The sequence below is a fragment of the Microcaecilia unicolor genome, chromosome 6, assembly GCF_901765095.1.
Source record: "Microcaecilia unicolor chromosome 6, aMicUni1.1, whole genome shotgun sequence".
NCBI classification, from domain to species: domain Eukaryota; kingdom Metazoa; phylum Chordata; class Amphibia; order Gymnophiona; family Siphonopidae; genus Microcaecilia; species Microcaecilia unicolor.
The window spans coordinates 270,462,895-270,475,668 of record NC_044036.1 but is presented as its reverse complement, the minus strand read 5'-3'; the positions used below and the strand labels follow the sequence as shown (position 1 = coordinate 270,475,668).

General features: G+C 42.4%; 1 protein-coding gene across 1 annotated transcript in view; it reads right to left on the bottom strand.

Annotated features, from left to right (window-relative positions):
• GAPVD1 (GTPase activating protein and VPS9 domains 1) overlaps positions 1–9,820 on the bottom strand; it is a 199,454-nt gene extending 189,634 nt beyond the window's left edge. The window contains 1 exon segment of the mRNA XM_030207414.1: positions 9,738–9,820. The gene's annotated coding sequence lies outside the window, so the exon portion shown is untranslated.
• Positions 9,821–12,774: the final 2,954 nt, after the last annotated feature.

The window sequence follows — 12,774 nt, the reverse complement described above, 5'->3', positions numbered from 1 at the left end:
ACAATTACAGATAGACACAACTTATTTTTCTGCACAAGTGGACTTACTTCTTTCTGCCAGTGTAGGCCAGTACTATGTCATCGCCTCTCCACTCTACTTAATTAACTATCTGTACACATACAGCAACACACTAAAAATCAGAAAAATATTCCATTTACTTATATGTTTAGGACTGCAACACACAATGGAATAAATTATATAAAGTAAAAGTTATCTGAAATTGGTTTGATGTTGCACTTAAAACTCAATTCATCAGATTTTTTTTTACCATACTTACATTATCAATTCTAAATGTATAACAAAATGCCTTCCTTATGTATCATAAGCTCTCATATAGCAGCACAACATAGGAAAGGCAGAAAAAGAACTAACTGGTCCATCAAATTATTCCTGTCTATCTTTAAATGAAATATCCCAGCTACCACTCATTGATATTGAGTGTTTGTAGAACATCACAACTTAACTGGGTCAGTTTTTGTATTTTTCTTCATAGATTCCCTATTATGCTAAGTAGAAATCATACAAATATCCCAAACTTGATTCAATGCCCTGTTCCCTGCTCCTTTGTTTCACTTAAAATAAATGAGAATGTAGTCCAAACATCCAGCCTGCTGATGCCCGGTATCTGGCCACCATCAACTCAGTTTCTGGGAAATTGCAATTTGCTCACACAAACTCAACTCTTACATGGCATCTCTTATTTTTTGTACCTCATTTTATTAATGCTTTGTTGGACGGTACCAAGCTACCACCACCTTGCCAACCCAGTTTGCTTATCAGAAGATGTAGCCTGCTGGAACCAGCCTAGCTACCCAACAGCCTGGTTTATCACCTTGATAGATAGCATCCAATCACCACCAACCCTGTTGGTACCAACCCACTTGACTTCTGGTGAGTTTTAGCATTCTGCTTCTAATTTGGCTAGTCCATGGTGTACAGTAATGCAAGGCTGTGTCTCCTTTATGTGTCCTTTGGTTTCACCTTATCTTCTCTTGCTTCCTCTGAGTTCTTTTCTCCCTAATTTCATATCATGACCCTATTATGCTTGAAATTTATTGTTCAGCGAAAGTTTCCTTTACTGTAATTTATTTTTGCCTAGCAAATATTTGATCATTTCTATCAGATCTCCCCTAGTCATCTTATCCCTAGTAAGTATATTTTGAGTGTCTTGAGCTTTTTGTTGTTACGTTTGTATTGCAGGCCCCCTGACCTCTGAACTACCTTCATTTGTTTTGATGACCTAATGAAGGTGTGACCTCCAAAACTCAAGAGTGCTCAAGATAGGGTCTCACTAGTGAACTAAACAGTATTACGTCCATTATTCTTGCTGAGGTGTTAAGAATCAAAAACATCTTAGCAGCTGGAAATAACTAAATTCTTTGATAACAGAAAAAGTATTCTGACATATGTAATAAACCAAAGAGGGAACATGTTCTATTACTTAAGAAGCATTTTGCAAGCTATTTTGCAGTCTGTAAAAAAAAATGATAAAGCAGCAAATAAAGGAATCAGAATTAAAAACATTTCAGCCAACAAAAATGTCAACTGGTTGTAAGGTGGGTAAAGGAAATATTATTGTAGGAAGAGAATAAGCTCACACACTTAACAGAAGAAAGCATTCTATTATGTTTATTAGTTGTTTGATATACCACTTAGCAGGTGAACACACAAAGTGGTTTACAATTAAAAATTAGTAAAAAAGGAACTCCACTGTTTAATAGGCCAGCGGGACAACTAATCACACCACATACATAATATGCCAAGCCTGGTTCTCCTTGATGGACTGCTGATCCAGAAAGGGCCTCAGCAAAAGTCCTAAGTAGGACAGTTTTGAATGAAGAGTTAAAGGTATGGAATTCCAAAGAGTTGGAGCATGCTTGTCTGACATTGCTGTCTGGATGTCTCAACACCACCTGAAATTAAACATGACCAAAACCGAGCTTCTCATTTTCCCCCCCAAACCCACCTCCCCACTCCCCCCGTTTTCTATTTCTGTTGATGGCTCTCTCATTCTCCCTGTCTCCTCAGCTCGAAACCTTGGGGTCATCTTTGACTCTTCTCTCTCCTTCTCTGCTCATATCCAGCAGATCGCCAAGACCTGTCGTTTCTTTCTTTACAACATCCGTAAAATTCGCCCCTTTCTTTCCGAGCACTCTACCAAAACCCTCATCCACATGCTTGTCACCTCTCATTTAGACTACTGCAATCTGCTTCTTGCTGGCCTCCCACTTAGTCACCTCTCCCCTCTCCAATCGGTTCAAAACTCTGCTGCCCGTCTCGTCTTCCACCAGGGTCACTTTACTCATACTACCCCTCTCCTCAAGTCGCTTCACTGGCTCCCTATCCATTTTCGCATCCTGTTCAAACTTCTTCTACTAACCTATAAATGTACTCACTCTGCTGCTGCTCCCCAGTATCTCTCCACACTCGTCCTTCCCTACACCCCTTCCCGTGCACTCCGCTCCATGGATAAATCCTTCTTATCTGTTCCCTTCTCCACTACTGCCAACTCCAGACTTCGCGCCTTCTGTCTCGCTGCACCCTACGCCTGGAATAAACTTCCTGAGCCCCTACGTCTTGCCCCATCCTTGGCCACCTTTAAATCTAGACTGAAAGCCCACCTTTTTAACATTGCTTTTGACTCGTAACCACTTGTAACCATTCGCCTCCACCTACCTCCTCTCCTCCTTCCTGTACACATTAATTGAGTTGATTACTTTATTTTTTTGTCTATTAGATTGTAAGCTCTTTGAGCAGGGACTGTCTTTCTTCTATGTTTGTGCAGCGCTGCATACGCCTTGTAGCGCTATAGAAATGCTAAATAGTAGTAGTAGTAGGAGCAATGTAGAAAAGAGATTATTGATGTGTGTTTTCTAGACCTACTTGATAAGCTAAGGGAATGGAAAACCTAGACTCACTGGCAAAGCGAAGCACTCCTGTTGGAACATATGATGTGATGAGGTGAAATATGGAGGGCTACTAGTGAAAATAACCTCAACAGCAAGTCAAAATTTTAAACTGAATTGTGTAACAAATAGTAAGCCAATGATGATGAATTAATAACGGACTGATACGATCAAATCTTCTAGCATAAGAGTTTATGTGAAAGGCTGTATTCTGTATTGATTGTAGTCACTTTATTAAGCTATCATTTGCACCCACATAGATGACATTACAGTAGTTTAATCTCAAAATGTCTAAGGCATACAGAAGAACCATACAAGCTAAAGTGTCCAAAAATGTATGAATAGCTCAAAAGCAAAAGAGGGCAACGAAGCTAGATCTAGTAACAGCAGAAATTCAATGTTCAAAAATTGTTAGTCAAAATACACACCGAGATATTTAAAGAAATCCATAAGTATAACTGCTGTTCCCTGGAAAAGAGGCGAGATTGAAAAAAACTCAAGTTAGGTAGGCAATGCTGAAAGGGAAATTGTCTAGAACTAAGAAATAGCACTCTTTCTGTTATTGCATATCTTTTGTCCTGCCAACAATTTTTCAAGTTCAGTTTACAATTTTGATAAATTATCAGTTTTGACACATTAGAAAAACAATCAGGCTTATTTTCGAAAGAGAAGGGCGCCCATCTATCAACACAAATCACAAGATGGGCGTCCTTCTCACAGGGTCACCCAAATCGGCATAATCGAAAGCCGATTTTGGGCGTCCTCAACTGCTTTCCGTCGCAGGGATGACCAAAGTTCACAGGGGCATGTCGGAGGCGTTGCGAAGGCAGGTCTGGGGCATGCTTAACACATGGGAGTCCTCGACCAATAATGGAAAAAAGAAGGGCGTCCCTGATGAACACTTGGACGACTTTACCTGGTCCTTTTTTCCTTACACCAAGCCACAAAAATGTGCCCTAAATGACCAGATGGCCACCGGAGGGAATCGGGGATGACCTCCCCTTACTCCCCCAGTGGTCACTATTTTTTCCAGCCTCTATGCCAGCCTCAAATATCATACTCAGGTCCATCACAGCAGTATGCAGGTCCCTGGAGCAGTTTTAGTGGGTGCAGGCAGACCAAGGCCCATCCCCCCCCCCCCCCCCACCTGTTACACTTGTGGTGGTAAATGTGAGCTCTTCAAAACCCACTAGAAACCCACTGTACCCACATGTAGGTGCCCCCTTTCACTCCTAAGGGCTATGGTATTGGTGTACAGTTGTGGGGAGTGGGTTTTGTGGAGGGGGGTTGGGGGGCTCAGCACACAAGGTAAGGGAGCTATGCACCTGGGAGCAATTTCTGAAGTCCACTGCAGTGCCCCCTAGGGTGCCCGGTTGGTGTCTTGGCATGTCAGGGGGACCAGTGCACTACGAATGCTGACTCCTCCCAAGACCAAATGGCTTGCATTTGGTCGTTTCTGAGATGGGCGTCCTCGGTTTCCATTATCACCGAAAATCGGGGATGACCATCTCTAAGGTCAACCTAAATTTCACGATTTGGGCGTCCCTGACCGTATTATCGAAACGAAAGATGGAAGCCCATCTTGTTTCTATAATACAGGTTTCCCCGCCCCTTCGAGGATGTCCTCAGGAAAACTTGGGCGCCCCTTTCGATTATGCCCCTCATTGTGTCAAGTTGTTCTTCTGGTCTTATTTCTCAGCCCTGTATCTTAAAGCACACAGTTACCTAGAAAGCTTATAAATCTGATGCGGAAAAGCTGAAATGGATGAATGGAATATAGAAAGTTCAAGTTAACTCAAAGTACATAAAACTTCCAAAATAAACAGGGAGGAAAAATATTTTTCCAAGACTACACAGAACAAACTCTGATAGCTGTTGTCTAAAAAAAAACAGAATGCTTCTTAATACAGAATAAAGAAGAAAAAAAGCTACAGTGGTGGAAATAAGTATTTGATCCCTTGCTGATTTTGTAAGTTTGCCCACTGACAAAGACATGAGCAGCCCATAATTGAAGGGTAGTTTATTGGTAACAGTGAGAGATAGCACATCACAAATTAAATCCGGAAAATCACATTGTGGAAAGTATATGAATTTATTTGCATTCTGCAGAGGGAAATAAGTATTTAATCCCTCTGGCAAACAAGACCTAATACTTGGTGGCAAAACCCTTGTTGGCAAGCACAGCGGTCAGACGTCTTCTGTAGTTGATGATGAGGTTTGCACACATGTCAGGAGGAATTTTGGTCCACTCCTCTTTGCAGATCATCTCTAAATCATTAAGAGTTCTGGGCTGTCGCTTGGCAACTCGCAGCTTCAGCTCCCTCCATAAGTTTTCAATGGGATTAAGGACTGGCTAGGCCACTCCATGACCCTAATGTGCTTCTTCCTGAGCCACTCCTTTGTTGCCTTGGCTGTATGTTTTGGGTCATTGTCGTGCTGGAAGACCCAGCCACGACCCATTTTTAAGGCCCTGGCGGAGGGAAGGAGGTTGTCACTCAGAATTGTACGGTACATAGCCCCATCCATTCTCCCATTGATGCGGTGAAGTAGTCCTGTGCCCTTAGCAGAGAAACACCCCCAAAACATAACATTTCCACCTCCATGCTTGACAGTGGGGACGGTGTTCTTTGGGTCATAGGCAGCATTTCTCTTCCTCCAAACACGGCGAGTTGAGTTCATGCCAAAGAGCTCAATTTTTGTCTCATCTGACCACAGCACCTTCTCCCAATCACTCTCGGCATCATCCAGGTGTTCACTGGCAAACTTCAGACGGGCCGTCACATGTGCCTTCCGGAGCAGGGGGACCTTGCGGGCACTGCAGGATTGCAATCCGTTATGTCGTAATGTGTTACCAATGGTTTTCGTGGTGACAGTGGTCCCAGCTGCCTTGAGATCATTGACAAGTTCCCCCCTTGTAGTTGTAGGCTGATTTCTAACCTTCCTCATGATCAAGGATACCCCACGAGGTGAGATTTTGCGTGGAGCCCCAGATCTTTGTCGATTGACAGTCATTTTGTACTTCTTCCATTTTCTTACTATGGCACCAACAGTTGTCTCCTTCTCGCCCAGCGTCTTACTGATGGTTTTGTAGCCCATTCCAGCCTTGTGCAGGTGTATGATCTTGTCCCTGACATCCTTAGACAGCTCCTTGCTCTTGGCCATTTTGTAGAGGTTAGAGTCTGACTGATTCACTGAGTCTGTGGACAGGTGTCTTTCATACAGGTGACCATTGCCGACAGCTGTCTGTCATGCAGGTAACGAGTTGATTTGGAGCATCTACCTGGTCTGTAGGGGCCAGATCTCTTACTGGTTGGTGAGGGATCAAATACTTATTTCCCTCTGCAGAATGCAAATAAATTCATATACTTTCCACAATGTGATTTTCCGGATTTAATTTGTGATGTGCTATCTCTCACTGTTACCAATAACCTACCCTTCAATTATGGGCTGCTCATGTCTTTGTCAGTGGGCAAACTTACAAAATCAGCAAGGGATCAAATACTTATTTCCACCACTGTATGTACTTAAAAATGAGCACTGAATGGAGAACATAGGTTGTGAGAGCAAGTTTTATTGTAGCTGAATTCATCATCAACTGGATAGCAAAAATCACCAGATTTTCATGCAACTTAAATAAATGAAAAAGAATCAATCACTTTTACTACATTATGAGGCTCATTTTCAAAGCACTTAGACTTACAAAGTTACATGGAGGCATATTTTCAAAGCACTTAGACTTATAAAGTTACATAGCAACCTATGAAACTTTGTAAGTCTAAGTGCTTTGAAAATGAGGGCCCCTTTTACATAGGCGCACTAGCATTTTTAGTACGCATTAAAAATTAGCGTGCACTAAACTCTAAGATGTCCATTATATTCTTATGGGCATCTTAGCATTTAGCACACATGAATTTTTAGCATGTGTTTAAAATGCTAGCGCACCGTTGTAAAAGCCCCCTAATTGCTTTGAAAATGAGCCCCATAGGTTACTATAACTTTGTAAGTCTATGTACTTTGAAAATGAGCACCTATATGTGTTAATATAAACTGCTGACAAAAAAGAGGCTTGTGAATACCAAGTACAATAATTAGATTTACTCACATAGAGAAAATGATGGCAGATATAGACAAAAAGACCCATCTAGCCTGCCCATGCACATCAACTACTCAATTCTACCATCTATGTACTTATCCCTAGGCTTTCTTGAATTTACACACTGTCCTGGTTTCCACTACCTCTACTGGGAGGCTGTTCCATGAATCCAAGAACCTTTTTCTGTATAGAAATGTTTCCTTAGATTATTCCCAAGTCACTCTCCTTTTACCCTCATCCTGTGACCCCTCCTTGCACAGCTTCCTTCCCACTGAAGAAGGCTATCTCCTGTGTGTGTATACCTTGGAGATAAATTCTGTCATATCTTCCCTCTCCCAGCTTACTTCCAAAGGTTTACTTGTATATTTTTGCTGGCCTTTTCTTATCCTAATGCACCCAAACATGCTCCATGCTTTTGCCATCACCTTGACCACCTTAAGATTATCAGTTATGATCGCTCCCTGATCATGCTGCTCTTTCATGCACAGAATTTCTACCCTACATTATACTGTTCCCATAGGTTTTTGAATGCCAAACACAAAACCCTTCATTCTTTTAAGTCTAAGTTTCTTTATTCAAAGATTTTGCAAAATACAAAGGAAAAAAAAGAAACAGAAAAACAGAACAACAAACTGAAAGCCTTGACCCTGTGATGCATATTTCATATAAAATGTAGTCCGGCAGTATCTTGAACAAAACAAGATATAGGAGACCATTTAATCGGTGAGTTTATGTATCTTATTGGATTTCTTTGCTAGATATGCTTCAAATTTATAGGTGGTGCATACCAAGCACTAGAGAATCCACAAAGCGTGGAGAACTCAAAGAAGACCCACGGATACTTTGTAAAACAAACCAAGCATACCAAGCATACCAAGCACTACCATTGATCTACTGCCAAACTAGTCTAGACCATTCCTCAAGCCTCGCTAGATCTCTCCTCTTATCGTCTACCCTGCTGCAGATTTTGGTTTATCATCCACAAAGAAGCAACATTTCCTGATAGCCCTTCTGCAATATTGCTTATAATAATATCGAAAAGAATCAGATGAAAGATCAATTCTTATGGCACACACCTGTAACGCCTCTTTCCTAAGAGTGAAATCCATGTACCTCAAAAGGTACCATACCACCTTTTATAACGGAAAGCAGTATTTTCTAATGCAATTAAGAGGATCTAAAACAGTTCTGTGCGTAACATATAGCAATGCAAAAAGTAAGAACAGTAAGATTAACACAGAAAGTCTGTGAAATAGTAACTCAACCCCTAATTTCCTTAGCATGATTGAGTAGGATCAGGTGCTTAAGTTATTCAGTAACAAGTAAACCACCTTGCATAATAAATTACGGTATCCTGTCCTATAAGTTCCAAAAGTTTTTGGGTCTGATCTTTGCCATAAATATTTTTGGTTTTTATCATACCATGATCAAAAAGAAATTGCAGAGCTCTTATGACATTTCTAAACATTTGGGGATCTATAAATCCATTGTCAGTCTACACATGAAAAAAGTTGCAGATTACAGTGGCCTCACTAAGCAGCATCATCCTACCAATATCATTGCAACAGCAAAGAAGAAACCCATCCAGGTAATCACAAATAACTTCAGATTATCATCTTAAGATCTACAGGCCTCTCTCACTGTCGCTGTTGAGAGGGTTCATGTGTCAACCATTAAGAAAAATTAATAACACAAAGTAAGAACCTCATGCCAACTATGAAACAGGGGTGGAAATATCCTAGAGTGGGGGGAGGGGCTGCATGAAGAGCTATATGGCTTCCTATTATTATTATTACAGAACTACAAATGTTGCTTCACATAAAAAAAAAAAACTCCAGAGAAGAATGTCAGGTCATCCATCCATGAGTGGAATCTATGTTAAAAGTGGGTCATGCAATATTACAAAGATTTTATACATTAAAACAAACTTACTATGGAATGACTAAAAAAGAGATTTCATGTTTTAGATTGACCAAGTTAAAAACCAGACCTAAAGCCTATTGAAAAGTTGCAGAAAGACCTGCTTGAGACGACCATGCAAGGAAGCCCTCAAATGTCACAGACCTAAAATTGTTCTGTATGGAAGAATGTACCAACATTTCTCAAGGATGATGAGAGAAACAGATTAACAGTTGCAGGAAACATTTAGCTAAAGTTGCTGCTGTTCAAGGAAGTTCACATACTTTATCACACAAGGATACTTATTGTTTGAATCTTCTTGATAAATACAATACATCCTTTTTGTCTGATTTATTAAACAGTTATCTTTCTCATCAAAACTATAATTAGAATCTTTAGTCTTTTGAATATAAATTATGTTAGTATACATAGTAAAGGGGGAGGGGTCACAAACGTTTTCTCAACATTATAATTAAAAGTATATTAACATACAAAATCAAGCCTATAAGGCACAAAATATACATGTTTATCACCAGATCCCCGTGAAATTCCACGCAATACAGTCAAATATAATCTAGAGCAGCATGACAGATAAACGACACGGAGAATTCCCTTGCTGAAAATAACCAAAAGATTCCAGAAACATCAAGTCACACGCATTACTCTGCGTTCACACTCTCACACGCATTCGGGCACCGGTCTCCCATCTCCGTGGTCTGCCATAACTCCCTCTCTCTTTCGCCCTCCCCAGTCCAACATGTCTCCCCACCTCTCCTCCCTGTCAGCCATGCGTCTCCTCTCCCCTCAAACTCCCCAACACCCTCATCCTACCCTCATACCTAAGGCCGCCCACCACCAGTCCAACAGCTTTCCTTCTCCGATGTCCCGTCCCCCGTGACACAACTTCTCTCACACGGATGCGTAACCGTCCCGCCTTTCCGGAAACAGGATGTTACGTCAGAGGAGGGAGGACACTGGAGAATTGGAAAACTTGCGTAAGCTGCGGAGACAAGCTGGAAGTGTAGAGACGGGAACAGACAGGTTCCCCATAAACGTGTACCTCTCAGTGACCAACTACCTACCCAGGGTCCTGCAAGACGTCCAAGTACCTCCTCCTCCTCCTCAATAATTCTGCACAGTTGCACTTGTTCTCTGCCGGGGCAGATGGAAAGATCACATTGACCCATGCACGGGCCAGTAGTATCAGAGATCACCTGATCTACTGGCGCATGCGTGTGGTGACCAGTAGGCTGCTGGCCGTGCATGTGGTGTGTGGCTGTGTGAGCCTTCCTGCATCAGCCCGGGCGTGTACAGAGCAAACGTAGCTGTGCGGAATCACGGAGGCAAGGACTAGTCGGACTTGTTGCACAGTGCTAGTTAACCATGATTTTTGCCATCAAAGCGGTAAGTGTTAAACAATGACCGGGAGTTATAAGACTGCATAAGTGTTCTTTTTTTTTTTCGCTCCGGTTCTACCAATACTTTTTGCATACAACATATTGCATAGACTTGGAAGCGGAGTTAAGGGCAAACTGGGGGCTAGCACTTATAGGTAGAGCATGAGATTACATTGTTCTGAATATAATTTAGGCCAACTAAATAAAAGGTCTACTTTATAGGGACGGTGTAAAAGCCAGATCTGCGGGATCCTCGGGATCCTCCGGATCTAAGTACTACCTTAAGCGGTTGTTTGTTTTGACGGGCGCTCCTTTGTTTTGACGGCCGCAGCGATCACCGACTTTGTTTTGACGGCCGCAGCGATCACCGATCACCGGAAATACGAGGATCCCGCTGTATCCGGTGTTTACACCGTCCCCCTTTCCAAAACAGCAACTCAAAGCAGTACCATCTGGGACTGCAAGAGCACAGTCTTCCTTGGACTTAGGTTGTGCTAATTTTTATTCATTGTTCTATATCATACAGATGGCAGATTTCAGTGAGAATATTCTTTTTCCTGATCGGTTCATAACTGCCTGTAATCTGCCTTGTAAAGCCTGGTGTTTATAAAGACGATGGAATATATAGACATTAAATTGAAGTAGAATTAAACTCTCCTTTTAATGAGTTTCATCTGTTTTGTAGAAGTTTTTCTTTTACATACACAAATGGATTATTATGTTTTGGAACATGTTTCAGGAGCAAGTAGTTTTATAACTCCAAATAAAAATAATTTTTTTCTTTCATGCAGATCTCTTTCATTTAAACATAACTAAATGGGCAAATAGCCCTAAATGCAGTCCAGTGCTTTCCTTATATTTTCTTCTTGTGATGTCTTATACTGTACCAAAATTAAAAACTGTTATCTCCTTGAGGTTACATGAGGGGACATGAGATAAGTATATCTGGTCCACAGGAGACAGTATGACTATAAAATTGAAGCCAGTCCCCCAACAGCAGCCATCTCCGTTTGTCAAAAACTATAGCAAATTAGATTTGCAGGTATTTGTGCCTTCCTATCCAAGATGACCAGGATCCGGGCTTGCCAATCAAAAATACACCAAGATCTTGATGCATGCCGGCCCTCTGAACCCAAGTAAACCAAGATCATGGTGTCAGGATCTGGCAGTATGCGGGCTTGCCAATCAAAAATACACCAAAATCTTGATGCATGCCGGCCCTCTGAACACAAGTACACCAAGATCATGGTGTATTTCGCCCTCCTGTGCGAAATGAACAAGGATCCTGGTCCCTGTGGCCCCTGACATTGCAAAATACACCAGGATCCTGCAGTATGTGGCCCTGCAGATCAAAAATACACCAGGATCTAGAGGTATGCTGTCCATCTGAACCCAAATACACCCAGATCCTGGTCTTTTTCGCCCTCCTGTGCGAAATGAACAAGGATCCTGGTCCCTGTGGCCCCTGACATTGCAAAAATACACCAGGATCCTGCAGTATGTGGCCCTGCAGATCAAAAATACACCAGGATCTAGAGGTATGCTGTCCATCTGAACCCAAATACACCCAGATCCTGGTCTTTTTCGCCCTCCTGTGCGAAATAAACAAGGATCCTGGTACTTGTGGCCCCTGACATTGCAACATACACCAGGATCTGGCCGTGTGCGGCCCTGCAGATTAAAAATACACCAGGATCTAGAGGTATGCTGTCCATCTGAACCCAAATACACCCAGATCCTGGTCTTTTTCGCCCTCCTGTGCGAAATAAACAAGGATCCTGGTGCTTGTGGCCCCTGACATTGCAAACAGACCAGGATCCTGCAGTATGCGGCCCTGCAGATCAAAAATACACCAGGATCTAGAGGTATGCTGTCCATCTGAACCCAAATACACCCAGATCCTGGTCTTTTTCGCCCTCCTGTGCGAAATAAACAAGGATCCTGGTGCTTGTGGCCCCTGACATTGCAAACAGACCAGGATCCTGCAGTATGCGGGCTTTCCAATCAAAAATACACCAGGATCTAGAGGTATGCTGTCCATCTGAACCCAAATACACCCAGATCCTGGTCTTTTTCGCCCTCCTGTGCGAAATGAACAAGGATCCTGGTCCCTGTGGCCCCTGGCATTGCAAAATACACCAGGATCTGGCCGTGTGCTGCCCTGCACATTAAAAATACACCAGGATCTAGAGGTATGCTGTCCATCTGAACCCAAATACACCCAGATCCTGGTCTTTTTCGCCCTCCTGTGCGAAATAAACAAGGATCCTGGTGCTTGTGGCCCCTGACATTGCAAACAGACCAGGATCCTGCAGTATGCGGCCCTGCAGATCAAAAATACACCAGGATCTAGAGGTATGCTGTCCATCTGAACCCAAATACACCCAGATCCTGGTCTTTTTCGCCCTCCTGTGCGAAATAAACAAGGATCCTGGTACTTGTGGCCCCTGACATTGCAACATACACCAGGATCTGGCCG